The sequence below is a fragment of the Lutra lutra genome, chromosome 4 (genome assembly GCF_902655055.1).
Source record: "Lutra lutra chromosome 4, mLutLut1.2, whole genome shotgun sequence".
NCBI classification, from domain to species: Eukaryota; Metazoa; Chordata; class Mammalia; order Carnivora; family Mustelidae; genus Lutra; species Lutra lutra.
In genome coordinates this window covers 93416322-93434942 of record NC_062281.1, presented here as the reverse complement: position 1 = coordinate 93434942, position 18621 = coordinate 93416322, and the positions used below count along the sequence as shown (strand labels likewise).

Genomic DNA, 18621 nt, shown 5'->3' with positions numbered 1-18621 from the left:
CACGTATTTTTCTAACGCCTCCCTTCTCAAAGGGCAGGTCATAGGATGAAGGCAGGGCTTACATTGCTAACGTGCTTTATAAACATCCCACACACACATCTTTCCTGATCTTACATTATTATTTTTTTTAACTAAAAATTTAACTGTGGTAAAAGACGCATGCCATGAGAGGTACCACCTTAACTCTTTTTGAGTGTTGGAGATATTCATGTTGTTGTGCAACCTATCTCTAGAACTTTCTCTCTTGCAAAACTGAAACTCTGTGCCCATGAAATACCTCTGCATTTCTCACTCCCCCAAGTCATTGTCAACCGCCGTTTGTGTTTTTTGTTTTGATGACTGACTGCTTTAGATGGCCTTGTGTAAATGTAATCTTACAGTATTTACTTTTTGGGGACTGGCTTATCTCACTTTAGCCTGTGTCCTCAAGTTTCATCTGTGGTGTAGCAGATGTCATAATTCACTTCCATTTTAAGGCTGAATTTTACACCATTACATGCATACACCACATTTGCTTCTCCATTCATCTGTTGGGCATTGGGTTGCTTCAACCTCCTATGTTTGCTCTCTATCTGTCTTCTTTGGAGAAATGTCTTTTCAAGTCCTCTTTCCACTTTTATTTATTTTTTTAAGATTTTATTTATTTGACAGACAGAGATCACAAGTAGGCAGAGAGGCAGGCAGAGATAGAGGGGGAAGCAGGCTCTGTGCTGAGCAGAGAGCCTGATGTGGGGCTCGATCCCAGGACCCCAAGGTCATAACCTGAGCTGAAGGCAGAGGCTTTAACCCACTGAGCCACCCAGGTGCCCCAACTCTGCCCACTTTTCATTGAGTTATTTGTTTTCTGTAGTTGAGTTGTAAAATTTATTTATCTATTCTGGATATTATACCCCTTTATCAGATACATGATTTGCAAATATTTTCTCCCATGCCTTTTTACCTTGTGATGGTGGCCTTTGATTCAAAGAAATTTCAACTTTTGATGTAGACTAATTTATCTATTTTCACTTTTGTTGCCTGTGCTTTGGGCATCGTGTCCTAGAACCCACTGGCAAATCCAATGTCATGAAGCTTTTCCTCTGTGTTTTCTTCTGAGTTCTTTTTTTTTTTTTAAGATTTTATTTATTTATTTGTCAGAGAGAGAGAGAGAGAGAGAGCACATGCACAAGCAGGCAGAGGCAGAGAGAGAAGCAGGCTCCCTTCTGAGCAAGGGGCCCCATGTGGGATCCCAGGACCTTGGGATCATGACCTGAGCTGAAGGCAGCAGCTTAACTGACTGAGCCACCCAGGCATCCCCATTTTGGGGGTTTTATAGTTTTTAGGTTTTACAGTTAGGTCTCTGATCCATTTTGATTTTTTTTTTAAGATTTTTTTTTTTATTTATTTGACAGACAGATCACAAGTAGGCAGAGAGGCAGGCAGAGAGAGACAGGAGGAGGCAGGCTCCTCGCTGAGCAGAGAGCCCGATGCGTGACTCGATCTTAGGACCCCGAGAGCATGTCCCGAGCCGAAGGCAGAGACTGTAACCACTGAGCCACCCAGGCGCCCCTGAGATGATTTTTTATATAATAGAAGGTAATGGTGCAACCTCATTGTTTTGTGTGTGGATATCCGGTTTCCTAACCCTGTCTGTCAGAGAGACTGTTGTTTCCCCATTGAATGCTCTTGTCACTCTTGTCTCAAATCATTTGGCTTTCTCCACAAGAGTTTACTTTTGGGCTTTCTGTTGTACATTTCTGGTCTGTAGGTTTGTCTTTGCACCAGTCCCACACTGTTTGGGTTACACTTACCTTTATTCTCCGAATAACATGGGGTTCCAAATGCAAGTGCCAGTGAAGCCATGAACACGTCGAGGTTCAAAGGTGGGACAATGACATCTCTGGGTCTCCTGGCCAGTAATTTGCAGAGCTGAGCCTTTGCACTCTTCACTGTGCTACAAAGCTTGTTGCATTGTGGGCCAAGATACTCCACCATCAGGATTAGAGGACCAGACTTGAATAGGCTTTTCTGGTTGTAAGAAGCCTGGATTAATTACCCAAGGCTTGTTTCCTGCATTTCTGTTTCCCTCTCATTTGACAGGTACCAGTATCCATTTATTCCATTATCTTCTGAGTTTGAATTGGAAAAAAAATAAGCTAAATCAGAGCAGTCTTTCTTGAGTTATAAAACCAACCATGTGAAGATGCTTTGAATGCTCTTGTGCTTGTACATAACTAAGAACCAGCTCCTCGTGGTAATTTTGCAGGTGATTAGCCTGTCGTGTTGAAGCATCCCTTCCGGAATGACAAAGGAACATGAGGTTGTATTTCTTTACAATCAGCAGATTACTCAAGAGATTTTCTCTCTCTTCTCCCCTCCTCTCCCCAACCCCCAAAATCTCTAGAACGAAGATAATTTAGGAGAGGGGTGAAACGTAAGTTTGGAAGAGATACGGGGACTCCTAATCATCACCCTTTACATATCAAATGTAATCCATATACTGTTGTGCACGTGGGAGGGCTGGGGTTTTGAGGAGCACTTCGAATCCACCTCTCTGTTGGGATTGCCCTTTAATTGTGTGTTTGACAAATTTCTTTTTATTCTACACGTCCTAAAGCAAAGGCTGTCTCCTCCGCGATGCCTTTCTTAATTTTTTTCTAGACACATGCAGGTCTTAGCTCCTGCTGTATCACGTTCATTCATGTGCTTGGCACTGGTCTCTGTGTGTCTCCCCACCAGACTTAGCCTCGAGTGAGCAGAGAGGCTTGGCTGCTTCAGCCTTGAATCCCTGGTGTTGGCACGTGATGGCAATAATGGTAAACACACTGTCGTTACAATCATCACTGCGTTCCAGGCCTTGTTCCAAGCAGTTTATCTGAATTATCTAAAATGCTGACCACTTTAGGGATGCGGAGAAAGGGAAACCCTCCTATACTGCTGGTGGGAATGCAAGCTGGTGCAGCCACCCTGGAAAACAGCATGGAGGTTCCTCAAAAAGGTGAAAATAGACCTACGCCACGACCCAGCAATTGCACTACTGCGTATTTACCCTAAAGATAAAAATGTAGTGATCTGAAGGGGCACGTGTACCCCAATGTTTATAGCAGCAATGTCCATAATAGCCAAACTATGGAAAGAACCTAGATGTCCATCAACAGATGAATGGATAAAGAAGATGTGAGATACACACACACACACACACACACACACACACACACACACACAATGGAATGCTATGCAGCCATGAAAAGAAATGAAATCTTTCCATTTGCAACTATGTAGATGGAACTAGAGGGTATTATGCTGAGTGAAATAAGTCTGAGAAAGACAATTATATGATCTCTCTGATACGAGGAGTTTGAGAGGCAGGGTAGGGCGTCAGGGGTGGGGGTAGGGAGGGAAAAAATGAAACAAGATGGGATCTGGAGGGAGACAAGCCATAAAAGACCCTTAATCTCACAAAACAAACTGGGGGTTGCTGAGGGGAGGAGGTGTGTGGAGAGGGTGGTTGGGTTATAGACATTGGGGAGGGTATGTGCTACGGCGAGTGCTGTGAAGTGTGTAAGCCTGACGATTCACAGACCTGTACCCCTGGGGCTAATAATGCATTATATGTTAATCAATCAATAAATAAAAATGCTGACCACTTTAAAGAAGATTATTTAGTAAGTAAAGACCCAAGTGTTAGATATGGTGTTAAAAAAACAAAACAAAACAAAACAGGAGGTGGCCTGTGATTGATATGTGGCAAACAGTGTGCCGAGCAGCACTGTAAAATGAACGATGATGTTCATGGTAGTAGGTGCTATTTACTGGGATCCACTCTGGGCTAGAGCTGTGTTTGTATAATCCCGGATCAGCTTTCTAGCAGCCTCAAGCAAAGATCAAGCCTGGTTGCTTTGGGCCAGCAAAAGCTTTGTTGTCCATTTTCCTACATCTCAATTTCCCCGTCAAGACAATGGGACTAATAGCATCACTTCAGAGGGTTGTTGTGGGGGATTCACTAAAATGGTGAACAGTGTCTGGCACCTGGCAGGTGCTCAGTGAATATTTGTTGAACAGTACAGTGCAGCTTTGCAAAATGCTTGGCACATACTAACTTGTTGACACAATAACAACAACAACAGCTAGTATTAATCCTTCACTATGCGCCAAGCAGCCTTCTCAGAGCTTCACGTGGATTTATGTAGGAAGTAATGTCGTCACTTACATTTGACAAGTGAAAAAACTGGGATCAGAATGGTGACCTATCTTACCCAAAGTAGCAGAGTTTGAAAGCGAGTTCCGTAATGCAAAGCCTTGATGGTTTTCTCCTGCGTCTCAGTTTGCCCGTCTGCAAAATGCTGGGTGTAAATCATGTTCTATATGTGACTTGGAGGTCAGCCCTTATGTAACAAGTGATGGTGAATCTATCCTCATTTGCATAATTTAGGAGGAAGTTGTTCCAGCTAGTGAACAAGCATACATCTGTGTTACCCTGGAGCGCCAGCTCGGTTGAATGATGGAAGCCAGCTTGCCTGTTTCCAACCGTAGGCAGTAGCTCACACGGAGTGATCCAACTATTGCTAGAACAGCTAAACCATGCCTTGGAGGAAGGGATCCGTTTTACCTTTATTCTAAAAAATATTCGTGACAAACCTGCCTGTGAGCCAGAGTGTTAATTTCACTCGGAGTGCACGATACTTCGTAGCTTCATTAACTACAGTAGTTCATGCTTTAGAACAGGGGAGGAGGTGCCAGGAAATCCTCCTTCCTGGCTTCACAGCTCCCAATGCAGTGGGACGCGATTGAATTTACAACGCTTTCTCATGTGCGATTTTAAGGAATCTTCGAGATCACCTACTTCTGAGTGGCTTTGTTGTTTGTTTGTTTGTTTGTTTTAAGCAGTGGGAACCTGCTGGAAAAGGAGAACTCACACCTAACTCCCTGTGTAGGAAGTCGGTAAAGACTTGGGAGGGCGTCCTTTCCTGACAGCCCCTCCTTTACTGGGTCCTTCATCCTTAGCATCAGGGGCCCTCCTGCTGGGCCCTGAGACAAGTGTCTGAGATTACCCTGGGGCCATCCACTCAAGTCCCAGCTCTCAAGCTCCATTCTGGCCCCAGGCCCCAAGGTGTGCAGTCCAGCTGGGCACAGGGGCGGCCTCTGGGAAGCTGGGTTTTTCGACATTGCTTCTGGTACATTGTTTCATTCCATTATAATTAATTTACAAAGGAAGCTAATCAAAGGTAGGGAGTGCTTAAAGTAGCAACCATTTAGTAAGCAGTGACATCTTCTCTTTTCTCCTTTTGGGTTTATGAAAAAGGCTGTTAAACATATGTTCTTAACCCACCTCCAAGTTGCTGAGACATTCTGTGCCACGTTGCCAAATTCCGTACATTCCGGTGACTCGTTCTTCTCCCTAATGCATTGCTAAAAATAAGAAAACTCATGCAGAAGCATATGTTGTAGTTTGCCTTTCATTTGGGCACAGATCATCCAAGTGTGAAAACAAAATTGGTCGCTCCCTCCTCCTGATGCACAGATCGGCACATCTGCACTGTACTTAGTGGGGGCGGTTATAACTCCCGTTTTATAAGGCTTGGGAATTTCACGAAGACACTTAATACCCAAAATCTCATGTGATGATTATGGGAGACATACAAGGGCCGCCACAGCGGGTGGATTCATTTATACCCATTTCACAGTTGAGAAAGAAGCCCAAATGTGAGGTTCCTGTTCCAAGATTTCAGATGAGGTTTTCAACTCCAGAACTCCTCCTGCTCTTTGGCTGACCATCTCCCTCTCGTTTTTAGACAGAAATGGAATATTAGCAGTTTTATTGTTATCGCCAAGCCCCCCCTTGGGACTGTGAGTGATAATACAGCCACTATCCCCCTTGTTCATCTTTTGGAGGCACTTACCCTCTGGCTGCAGAATTGCAAATATGGAGTGTCAGTCCCGAATTCTCTTGAGAGATTGGGGGTTTGCACTTGGCATCTCCCCTTTGCCCTCCAGGTCCTGCCTCCGCCTTGCTTTGTGCCCAGGGAGGCTGACTGCCATCATCCCCATAACATCTTGTTCCCTAGAGGCTTCTGATTCCTTTGTCCCGTGGGAACATTGGCAGGAGGACGAGTAAAGTTGGAGAGTTTATTCTCTATCTCTGTCACTGGGGGATCACCATAAGCTGGCCGTTTCTCTCCACTGGAGGTCACAGTCCTGTAGGATGGCCCTCTCCATCCAGCCTCTTTTTTTTTTTTTTTTTTAAGATTTAATATATTTATTTGAGAGAGAGAGGGAGACAGGGAGGCAGAGGGAGAGGGAGAAGCAGACTCCCCACCAAGCAGAGACCCAATGGTGGCTCAATCCCAGCACTCCGGGATCATGATCTGAGCTGAAGGCAGCGGCTTATCTGACTGAGCCACCCAGGCATCCCAAGTTTGTAATTTTTTCTATCATTCATTCATGCATGCATTCATTCTCCTGTTTGCACAGCAATTTCTGCATTCATGTGGGAATCCATTCTTTCAGTCTGTCACTTTCAATCTCCTTTTTTTAAAAATGAGAAGCAGGGGATTCAAAGGCAACTCAGTGAAGTTCTTGCTCTCAAGGAGCTTGCCGTTGAGCAGGAGAAGAGACACTCCAACAGATCAGTAGGTAGGACATGAGAAGTGTCACGGGAGAGCTACAGGATCATGGGGAAGGAAGGGCCAGCCAGCAGCCATTTACCGTGCACCCCGAAGGATAAGCACACAGAATGTGGCCAGGAGGGAATGGCTGTGAAGCAGGCAATGGGCTACAGGAGTAAAACTACAAGGTGTGGCTGAAAAATGGCGAATTCGATACGGCTCTGCCTTGCCTTACGATGGGGTTACATTCCGATACCCGATGGTAAGATGAAAATATTGTAACGTGAAAACGCACAGAATACACCAAACCTTTGTACATCGCAGCTTTGCCTCACCTACCTTCAACGTGCTCAGAGAAACTGTGTCAGCCTACACTTGGGTACAATCATCCACCTCGAAGACTTTTTCATAATCAAATGTTGACTATCTCATGCAATTTGCAGAATGATATACCGAGAGTAAAAAACAGACCAGTTGCTTGGGTCCAGAATGGTTTTAAGTGTGTGCGTTGTTTACCCTGGTGACCACACCTCTCTCGAGCCTGGGAAAAGATGGAGACACAAAATTCAAAGTACAGTTTCTACTGAATGTGCATCACTCTTGGACCACGGCACGAGTATCATAAGGTGAACTGCTGTAGACTGGGACCATCTGCAGAGCACGAACACACCTGGGACGTGGGACAGGAGTGGCACGGGAAGAACAAATAACCATGCTCTTTTCATGTCATGCTAGGGTTTATTTATTTTTGCTCCTGGTGGGCACAGGAAGTCAAGGGCTGATTTTCTTTTCTTTTCTTTTTCTTTTTTTCTTTCTTTTTTTTTTTTTTTTACTTTTAAAAAATCTTTGATTTATTTGAGAGAGAGAAAGTATGAGTATGGGGCGGGGCAGAGAAGTAGGCTCGCCACTGATCAGGGAGCCCAATGTGGGACTTGATGCCAAGACCCTGGGATCATGACTTGAGCCGAAGGCAGATGTTTAACAGACTGAGCCACCCAGGTGCTCCAAGGACTGGTTTTTATTTAGAATGGGAAATCCTGATATTTGAGTAGAAGAGATCTCTGTGATCCCAGAGTAGGAGGAGTCAAACTACAGGGGCATAAGGCTGGCTAGAGACTGACTTCAACCTCTCTGCCAGGCCTGCAGGTCCTCCTAGGGATTGCACAGGAGCCAGACTCCCAGGGCTGCCCCACTGGACTCTCTAGGATGGTGAAAGATTCTGTGTTCACAGGATAGCCACTGGCCACAAGTAGCCCTAGAGCACTGGAAATGTGGCTGCTCCAAATGAGGAACAGGATTTTAAATTTAAATTTACATGTAAGGCTGCCACATGTGGCAAATGACAACAGTTCTTGGAGAAGACAGAGTTAAAATTTGCTCAAATAATCCCTCTCCTATCCTCCTCTCCAGTGCTCTAGCTTCCCAAACCTTTGAGAAGAGATAGTCCCAGGGGTGGGGGAAGACATTTCTGGACACTCTATTTACTGAGTTCACCCACTGGATATGAGTTCTCTGAGGACAGGGACTGTGTCTTTTCTCTGTATACCTGACATGCCTAGCTTGGGACCAGATTCAAGGAAAGTCTTTTGAGCTGAAGCAGACACTGTCCCAGATGAAAGATAACCTTTCCACACAGGGAGACAATTCATCTTCTCTTGAGGGAAGCTTTACAATTAAACACAAACCATTTCTGAGGCTTTCTGAATGACCTGGAAGTATTTCTTTACTTCTTCTCAGTATCAGGGCTCTGTGCAAAGTAGGCAGATTTTCTTCCTCTCTAGGAATGCCACTCTAATTTTCTACCACTAAGCAAGGGCATTAGTTATAAATTTTCTGATATCAAATAAATAATAACTTTTCTATTTCTAATATCCCTAACTATAAGAAATACTGTAAGGAAAGAATAATAACTCACATAACTAGTGTTTAATAGTACTTCATGGTTTATGAAATATTTGCTCAAGCACAATGGGCTAGATCCCAACAAGAGCCTTGTAAGTTTCAAATCTTCATGCCCATTTTACAGAGAAGGAGGCAGAGGTTCAGAAACTATCCAAAGTGTTCGAACACACATAGGTTCTAAGAGGTGGAATGAGATTTGAAAACCAGATTTATTCTAAAGTCGTCACTTACCATGTGTAAGGAAAACACTTTGGGTCAATGTGAAGATGAGTTATATACAGATCTTGAAGAACACATTTGATTTAGACATAAAAAAAGTTATAAAGAGAAAGGCATTTCAGGAAAAGTACAAGCTCCACCTGCTCTGTTTTCCCTGCCTGGAGTCCCATAACTCTGTTTCTTCTTCTTTCTTTCTATTTGTTTACCCAAAAGATTATTTCATTCTGAAAGAACCCAGATCAATTAATGAGGTTCTTTGTCAGATAAAAATGCAGACATTCCACTTCACTAGCAAATTCTCTGCCTTCTGAATCTCAAAGACTTTTATTGGCTATCAGGTGATCTGTCATTTAACTAATTAATTTATCCATCCATCCAACCAACAAATTTTAAGGAGCCCCTGTTGTGGGCCAGTCCCTCCACCAGAAATTCATAGATGAGAAAGGAAACAGCGTTTATCCTTGAGAAGGTTACTTGTCTCGGGACCCCGGTTATTTGGAATTGAACCGTTACTCATTTTTAGATTTCATTTGTCTGTGGCACCCCCTCCAAGCGCACTGAACCCAGAAGTAATGTCTTTATACACACTGATGACAAGCATTTATTAATTGGTGAGAAACAATATATTACTATTTGCTGAGCATTTCTTAAAGCCCTATCCTGTGATGAGACCTGGGACAGGGAAAACAAAGAGGACACAACAAATATAGTGAAAAGGCACCATAATGTGTTGAGAATCTGATTAGAGAGACAAGACATTGAAAAGAAAAGGAAAGAAAAGAAAAGTAATAAAAAAAGAATACACTCAAAAACACAATTAGAATCTCATACAACACAAACACTGAATCACAGTTTCACTGCACGCATTTAGTAATCACCTATGGTGTGCCTTACACGGTGCCAAGGATTAAGGAAAAAACAGCTGAATTCTTAAGCAGTTTCCACACACCATTTAACTGGACACACTAATCCTAAAATGCCAGCAGTATTAACCCCCCATGACACATGAAGACAACCAAGGCTCAGAGAATGGGAAGTCGACAAAAGTGGCTAAATAAAGGCACCACAACTCACACTCGGGTCCGCCAGCTGTATGCCCTCTGTCACTCCCACCAGACAACGCTGCCTCCATTTTTATGGTTTGACTAATGAAAAAGCAAGAATGATGAACATGGGCTAGAATCAGGGGAGGGGGATGGGCTTGGAAAATGAAGGATGGACAGGATGCTACAAAAGAAATTAAAATTTTAGTCATTAAATTGAGCTTACTATTGCAGATTAAACCACAAGGACCACTCTTACTATGAATGCGTGGTTAATTCTATCAACCTTCCCTCTGGGATTTTTCTCTTGTTTGGGGAAGGGCCCTATTTCAGATAAAGGCAGACCTCTCCCCTTCTCGCATTCCTGGGGCAGATTTTCCCAGCTCCACACATCCGGGTCTATGAAAGAATGGACAACGGGGTTACACGTGCATGTCTCCGGGCTATCTATGCATCTACAAGCAGGGTGGGTATGCTAAGAAAGAAAACTGAGGGTGGGATGCAGAAATGGGGTAGAGATACCTTACTCCTCATGGTATCCAAAACACCCAGCAAGGTTCCCAGCACAGAGTAGGTACTCGGGAGGTGTGTACTGTGTTAGTGAGCTTAGCTGCTTTTCTTTTTCTTGTCAACTATCAGTCAACACAATGTCTGCCACACCACAGGGACCGCATCAAAAAGGGACACACTGATAGGCAGTGTAACTGAGGGGCAGGGAAGAGCGGGGATAAGGAATGCAGAAAGACACTGTTCTATAACATGATGGCTTTGCCAGCCTGCCCCTTCCCTCTCTAATCCAGACCTAGGACCTCTGTAGGCAACAGCTAGGTTCCAGTATCTTGAGTCTGGATCTTGAGTGGCCTGTCGGCCAGAGCAGAAAACTGATCTTGAACCTCACCAGCAGTGAGGGCCTGGAATTGATCATGTTGCCCTATACCTAGTATCTGTCAGGCTTAGAGTGGGGTCTGGACAGTAACTGAGTTACTAGTCTTCTGCGGACTTGGTCGTGCAGCTGTGCACTGTTCCTCACCTGAACTGGGAATGCCACCCACTTAGAGAATTCTGAGTCTAGCCCTTGCCAGATCCTTGTCTGGGGAATTAAAACCTTACACTTCCTTTACTGTGAGCTCTTGGCTGGGTTTTATCATGGAAAAATGATATTATTAATTATTCCTCTAGCCTAGGTTATTCCTCTAACCTGTGGGGCATCAAACACCCCCTGTTTATACCTTCTGCCCCATCTACCATTGAAATAATCCCTTTGCATTCTGACACCTGCTGCAGGAATGCCCAGGTTTCCAAGAGCTATACACATACTTCCTATTAATGCCTTCAGCCACAAATAATTTCCCCTAATTCTTATAGTTCTCAATCTTAAAGTCCTAAAACACCTCGTAAAAGAGCCTGCCTGAGTGAAGACAACCATGTAGTCTTGGGTTTGAGGGAGCTAGCTTATCTTTTCTAGGTACTAATTATGAAGAGACAACACAAGTAAATGGTCATAGATTTATGGACCAGACTGTGACAGACAAGAGTTTGGTGTATTTCACGAACATGACTTCAAGATCCTAGACTTACCCAGAATGTTTTCTAAGAGGTAAAAGCATCTTCACACTTTTTTCCCCCTTTAGGAATTCACAGCATCTTGGTGACAAAAGTGCTTTCAGGTGTTTCTCTTCTGCCTTTAATCTTCTCACTCTAGGCCAAGGGATCATAAAGGATTTTCCTTGGGCACAGACATAAAGAGACAAAGAGACTCCCCTGGAGTGGGAAAGAGTCAAGGCCCTCTCGGAGGGACAGGGTAGGGGGACCTATCTCAGGGGGCTACAGGAGATGCCCGTGTTTCCAAAGGAGATGTTCGAAACAGACACTATCTCAGAATCTACTGGCCCTTCTAATTTCCTTATTCTCATTTCTCAAGAGAAAGGGGGGAAAAAACAGAAACAAGAGGAAGACAAAAACGAAACACATACACAAGGATAACAGCAACATACATATAATTCCTTGGGTCTAGGTGTAACCTCCTGCTGGTTGCTTTATAATTTTTAGATATTTCTCTACATAATTGTGAAGTAATTTGTTATTAAAAATCCTAATACTTACCAAATAATAAAGGTCGATATCGATGGACCACTTCCTAAAGCAACTTTTAACCTGCTTTTCATTTATGAAAGAGACAAAACACCCTCTAAGCATTTCAAAGCACATTTAAGCAGAGCTATTTTTTTTAAATAGTCTCTTCTGTTACTCCCCAGAGCCACAGTTCCAAGCATAATAAACCAAATGGAAAAATTCCAGGAAGGACAATTTCAGACTGGTATCCTTTGATCACTGTTATTCTAGCAGCACAATTCACATACTTAATAGACACTCAATAAATACTTGCTGAATTCACTTGAAATGGGTTGCTGCCAGCTGCTAGAGTCCCAGTGTGGGTGCTGTGAGGCTCCCCTTGATGGAGGGACTCCAGTTGATGTGTGAGCCATCAAGCCTGCTAACGGCACTAATTATCCGCTAGATAAATGGAAAAGATATGGTTGATCAGCCATGACAGATCAATACTTAAATGTTTATTATTATTATTTTTATTTGAATCATTCTTAAAGGCTGCCTTACTCGGTGTAGTTACGAGTGGTCCCTGACATCACTGTGAATGAATAGAACAGTGGAGATGTACTTGGAAAAAATCCATAGAGAATTAGCAGGTAATGGTGTATCCCTCCCACAAACTCTCAGGCGCACAGTAGCTCTACCCAACACTTTATGCCCCTAACCCTGTGGCTTTTTCCTTATGGCTAAGCTAACCAAATTCTAAACATCCAGCAAACCCCCAATAACCAGAATCTCATTCTCTCATAATATGTCTCCATTTCTGCGTGTGTCTGTATGTGTGTTTTTTTTTTAAGATTTTATTTATTTATTTGACAGAGAGAGATCACAAGCAGGCAGAGAGGCAGGCAGAGAGAGAGGAGGAAGCAGGCTCCCTGCTGAGCAGAGAGCCCGATGCGGGGCTCGATCCCAAGACTCTGAGATCATGACCTGAGCCGAAGGCAGCGGCTTAACCCACTGAGCCACCCAGGCGCCCCTGTATGTGTGTTTTATGGGGAGGGAGTTAAGAAGATGGGGGAATGAGGAAGAGATAGTCAACCATGTCCAAACCCAAAGCCCTGGCTCCCCATCCCCCTTATCCCTGCTCTATGGCTCACAGACCCTTCTGGTCTTGCATCTAGCCAGTCTCTGACCCCCAGGACTTCCATTCTGCATGTCTGATTTTCCTGCCAGACCAAGCTGGGTTTGGAGGCACTGCAAGTTTACTCCTCCCTCAGTTCCCATCCTCACTTGGGCCTCCAGAGAGGTCCGCTAGTGGCAGATGGATCCCGACTCTGCCTACTATATGGCATTAATGGTGTCAGTGATGGCTTCCCCCACACCATAGAGCCACCCTGACAATTCCACCAAAGCAAGACTTATCATGAAGGCACTAAAACAAAACAAAACATAACAAAAAACATTAGCTTTGGGGGAGTGCCTTTCTTAAAACACTGAAATCCCACCCATCCATGTTTCCTCTTATTCCCTGCAGTCACCTTCCACTTGGCTTATTATTATTATTTTTTTTAACCAATCTTAAACATACCCCAACTTCAAATTCCTCTTTTCCTTTATCTGTGCTGTCTCCTTAACCTGGGATGTTCTGACTGTTGATTCTTTAACCTGGGAAAACTTTCCAGTTGCCCAAATCTGTTTACTCCCTTTTTGTGGGTCCTCTCTTGGACTGTGTTCTCTGGCAAAGTCGGTTCTCCCGTCTCTTAGTCCAACTGCATTTTCTATCCCACACCCTCTAAAAACCTTATACTTTAATCATCCATTTTCATGTTTGATTCCTCGACTAGACAGTGAGCTTGCCAAAACAAGGGACCATAGTTTCTGTCCTTGTGTTTCAAACACCCACCATAGTACCGGGCACATTCAATGGGCACAGTAAATATTAGATGTGATTGAGAAAAAAAAAAAAACGAATGTACCAACCAATGAAGGAAAGATGGATATATGGGCAAAGAAATGACAGACTGATGAGTCTTTGGTCCATACTTTATACATGGACTTCTATGGGAAGTCATACATCACCAAGAACGTGGTAGAGGGCAGGCTAGAGCAAGAACGATGATCACTAGCTAAAAACCCTGTCTGGAGAAGTATTTGTTGCATTGTTATTTTTTTTTTATTTTTTTTTTTAAATATCTAATTTTTTATTTTTTTCAGCATAACAGTATTCATTATTTTTGCACCACACCCAGTGCTCCATGCAATCCGTGCCCTCTACAATACCCACCACCTGGTGCCCCCAACCTCCCACCCCCCACCCCTTCAAAATTCTCAGATCGTTTTTCAGAGTCCATAGTCTCTCATGGTTCACCTCCCCTTCCAATTTCCCTCAACTCCCTTCTCCTCTCCATCTCCCCTTGTCCTCCATGCTATTTGTTATGCTCCACAAATAAGTGAAACCATATGATAATTGACTCTCTCTGCTTGACTTATTTCACTCAGCATAATCTCTTCCAGTCCCGTCCATGTTGCTACAAAACTTGGGGATTCATCCTTTCTTTCTTTTTTGGTGTTGTTGCATTGTTATTTTTGACCAGTGAGAACACTATTAATTTCCCTGCAAATTAGGGACATGGGAACTGCAAATGTTCTGTTTACTTTTCATCTGTGGCTTCAAATGAGCACTATCAAAAGTTGCTTGCAACACTCTGAGTCTCCCTTTCTTCCTCTGTAAAATGAAGATAATGATATGTAACCCATGAAATTTTGCCTTGAGGACCAAAATGCTCTAATTCATGGGGAAGTATAAAGCAAACGGCTGACCTCGTAGTCAATAAATCTACCTGATTCTCCTTTCTCTTGTATTGCCATGACTTCTGAACCTGACCTATAGTTCTCTGTAGTAGACCGTGATGGCAGAGACTTCCAGGGCCCCCCCAAATCCCCAGGGCACAGCCAGACCACATTTCTCATCCTCTGTCGCAGGCAGGTGCATTCTACCCAAGTGAAAATGATGAGTGCCGCCTTCGAACCTGGCCCAGAAAGACCCCTGTGGATGTTCTTTTCTTCCTTTTGTCGCTTCTAACCATCTGGAATGGAGGCCGGCCCCAGGAAGATCCCTTGCACCTACTTGTAGAAAATGGCAGAGCCTCCTTAGGTCTGCCTTCCTGGATGACCACACAGAAACGAAATGCTCACCAAGTGGTTCCTTTGCCCAGGACCATTACACGAGCAGGAAGTTAACTCCCAATTTTTCTTGAATGATTACACATTTGAGAGTGGCTGGAATTCCCCTCACACGACTGTACCCTCCTTTAGGGCAGGGTCCACATACTGAGCACGCCACAGAGCAAGGACAGTGCTTGGCAAATAGTGTAGGTTCTATTAAACACTTCTAAAAGGAAAGAAAGAGAAAGAGAAAAGAACAAACGCATGACGGTATCGGCTAACAAGTGCCAGCACTGAAAACGTGTCCTTGAATTTGAATTCGTGGACTTCCTCAAAACTGACTCTAAAAACAGTGTTCAAAGTATTATAGTTCCTGGCTTTCCTGCCGGGTAACTCTCAGCACATATTGATTTAGATGCTCAAATCTTGGCAATTCACCAATAATGCTATTCCTCAGAATAATGAAGCAGGAAGGTCCCCTACGCTCACAGTTGTGCTGGGTGTGGAGAAGCTGTGATTTTCTTTAACCACAGGTTTCTGCGCTTGCTCAGGCCCTCATTATGGCATATGGATGCTATTTAATCTCCGACGAGCCCCTAACAGTTTGCTTCTTCCTTAGGAAGCCCAGTTGCATTTCTTACAATGCTGTGTTGGCTTCACTATCGTACTTCCCAGGGTAATTCTCAGAATTAACCCACCTGATTTCTGCTGCCCCTCAAACAAGAGAGGTGTGTCAAGTTCGTGATCCCTAGATATGGGCACTGCCAAGTCAGACCTTCCACAAAGGTTTCAAGTAGCACTTCAGGCTTGGATCAATTATTCGATTGTCAGGTGTCTAGAGAAGGCCTTCCAAGAGCTTTGTGCTGGTGAGGAACTTACGGTCTAGCTGGGAAAATTAGACAAATCGTCAAAGGAACATAGTAACTGAATTCTGATACGGACCTTGAATATATAGAGAAAAATATATGCCAATTTATTTACTCCATTATTTATTTGTTTACTGAGTACCATGTCCCAGGCCTTACGCTAGGAGATGGGAATATATCCCTGCACAAAACAACGTTCCCCACTCTCGTGAAGCTCTTAACCAAATAGTTATAATTTGATTTGAATGTACCATGCCTTTTCCTTACTTTGCACACATTAACTTTCTATCCAGAATGTCCTAGTGCTCTTTCTACTTCCTCCTTCCACCAACTCACATTCTGCATCTGACAACTTCTGGCTCCATTCAAAATTGTGCCCAGGCATTTCCTCTTCTATTTGCACTCCTCTGATAATCTGTTTTAATCTAAAACGTATCCTATTCTCTGTATCTTGCATTAATTTTCTCTTTTGCATTTGGCATGTTATAATTAGGAATGTACAGATTTTTGCCTTTACTTTATTTGCCTTTAGGTCTTGTGCCCAGAATCAGGACTGGCACACAATAACACAGGAAACTTCTGCTGTCCTGAACTCAACTGGAAATGAAGTCAAAATAAAAGTGCTTGCTCAAGACCACAGAACTAGTTGGTAGCACAGTTGAACTAGATCCATGCCCTCACTCAGATACATCAAATTCATTGCCATGGACCATGTGGTTTGCAGGAATTTTGCATGGAGACAAATATTAGTTCCTCACCTCAACTGGCAGAATATAATACACCAATCTGTCTATGTTTGGTAGGGTAATTATTTCTGCCAAAAAACTTTTAATATCTTTTGCATTCAGGCTACAACTATAAAGAAATGAAATTTCTTAAACAAAGGGAATACTTAACATATGGAGGTCAGGACCTAGGGGAGACCAATAAATATATTAACAACTATAATATTTATCTTCTTCCTTTTACCATATTCTAAAATCTTTTAAGGGAAAACTCAGAGAGTTCTTTCTGAGACTTTCCTATTGCACAGCACAAAAAGCTGGGTTCCAATAAAGTTCACTTAAAACAGACTCATTCCAGCAAATCTTTCCAAAATTTTCTATTTCCTTACATTCTAGTAAGAATCTATAGCTTTTTATAGCTTGTACTTGTTCATCATTATAGAATATTGGGTCCAAAGCTAAGATTCATGCACCAGTCAACAGTTCTTCACTGATTCATTATTTTAGAAAATATATTTATTTAACTTTTTATCCCAATAAATTATGAAGTGCTTTATATGTATAATTTTATGTTATCCCTTTAAGGAGAATACTTCTATTCCTCATTTTACAGATGAGAAATCTGAAACCCAAAAGGTGAGGTAACTTGACTAAAGTCATCCAGGCAGCATTTTTCAGGTCCAGGATTTAAATGTGGGTCTTCTGGTTTCAAAGTTCACACTCTTTTTACCATAGCAGAGCTCAGAAGTTATGTGTGTGGTGACGCTGTGTATGTGTGGGGAGCCGAGAGAAGGGATAGCATTAGTTGTTTGGAAAAACAAAGTGTGTTACCATTATGTTTACAGAAAAAAATCATATATTATTTTAAATGAAGACCTTGAGATGTGCAGTTGGCCATAAGTCACTATGGGCTGGCCACCAAAGAAAGCCGCCAAATCTTACTGTGAATGACAGTTGCTAGAATATGCTAGCTTAAACAGTCAAATGTTTGTGTAACTTAAAACATCTTTGGGAGTGAAAGATCTTGTTGCAAGAAGAAAAAGAATGGCTTTGGGGCTGCCAGCTTACATGGCCATTCCTGAGAATCCAGGCACCATATTGCCTTGATCTCACTATTAATCAAAAGTGTCCTTAGAAGCTATTGAAATAGCAAAATTGATGGAATTATTTTGTGAGGAGGTACACAGCTTCATCTTATAACCAGCTGGCTCCTTTAGTACAACATTTAAAAACTATCCAGCCTGCTAGAGCTGAATAATTTTATAAATGAAGAATCTAAAGGTTTAGCATTTTATACAGCGGCCAGTAAGAAGTGTAAACACACACTTGAGGAGACAAAAAGAGATATCATTAGACAACTGCTTATAACTGCAGCCCTCTGGATTTCCTTGTTTCAGGACTTTGAACAGATCAGTTTCAACAGAAACCAAAGCAAAAGAATTAAAAAAAAAAAAGAAACAAAACAAAACAACAACAACAACAAAAAAAACCTTCCCTCTTAACTGGGTTATTGAAATAAAAAGGAAATGTTTTTCTTCTGGACCCTGAAACCCTTTTCTTCCAAACAAAACCTGCTAAGAGAAGTTTTCTTTCTTTGGAGACAATGATTTCAGAAACAGAAAATGCTGGAATTCTATGTGATCAGAGGATTTGGGAGGGGCAGGCTGATGCAGAGGCCCTAATAGGGAATGACCTTGGTCCTAGGAGCCCTGCAGCCTGCAGGCTCCACTCGAACCTCCTAGACCACAGGCCCAAAAGGGACAAACAGGAGGGAGATGAAAGTAAGGCACACCTCAAGCAGTCTTGCTTTCCCTTTAAGTCCTTAAAGATAATCACAGCCATTGTTCCCCAGTATCAGAGAGGCAAAGACTTCAAAGAAGGGTTCTCTATCACTTAAAAGAGAAGATTTAGTAAAAGGAGAAATTCCATTTATCCCTGCTGTAAAGATGCATTCATTCGTCCTTCCCCTTATACTTAAAAAAAACTTCCATCTACTGCTGACTGATTATCTGTGCAAACCTGGCCCATGGCCCACAGTCCCCTATGTGATTCTGTGGCAGAGAGGATA

The 18621-nt window shown here is 42.9% G+C and overlaps 1 pseudogene; it reads right to left on the bottom strand.

Annotated features, from left to right (window-relative positions):
- Positions 1 to 18621, bottom strand: part of LOC125099276 (uncharacterized) — a 120506-nt pseudogene that overhangs the window by 39765 nt on the left and 62120 nt on the right.